Here is a 221-nt window from a genome sequence, read left to right on the forward strand (position 1 = left end):
TGCTGGTGGGTGGGGGTGCTGGCTGGCATGAGTGGGGGCCTGGTGGAGGCTGCCCCTGCACTGCTGGGGGTTGGGGGTGCAGGGAGACATGAGTGGGGGCCTGGTGGAGGCTGCCCCTGCACTGCTGGGGGGTGGGGGTGATGGGAGACATGTGTGGGGGCCTGGTGGAGGGTGCCCCTGCATGCTGGGGGGTGGGGGTACAGGGAGACATGAGATGGACA

The sequence above is a fragment of the Ambystoma mexicanum genome, chromosome 4q (assembly GCF_040938575.1).
Source record: "Ambystoma mexicanum isolate Mex_15411 chromosome 4q, UKY_AmexF1_1, whole genome shotgun sequence".
NCBI lineage: Eukaryota > Metazoa > Chordata > Amphibia > Caudata > Ambystomatidae > Ambystoma > Ambystoma mexicanum.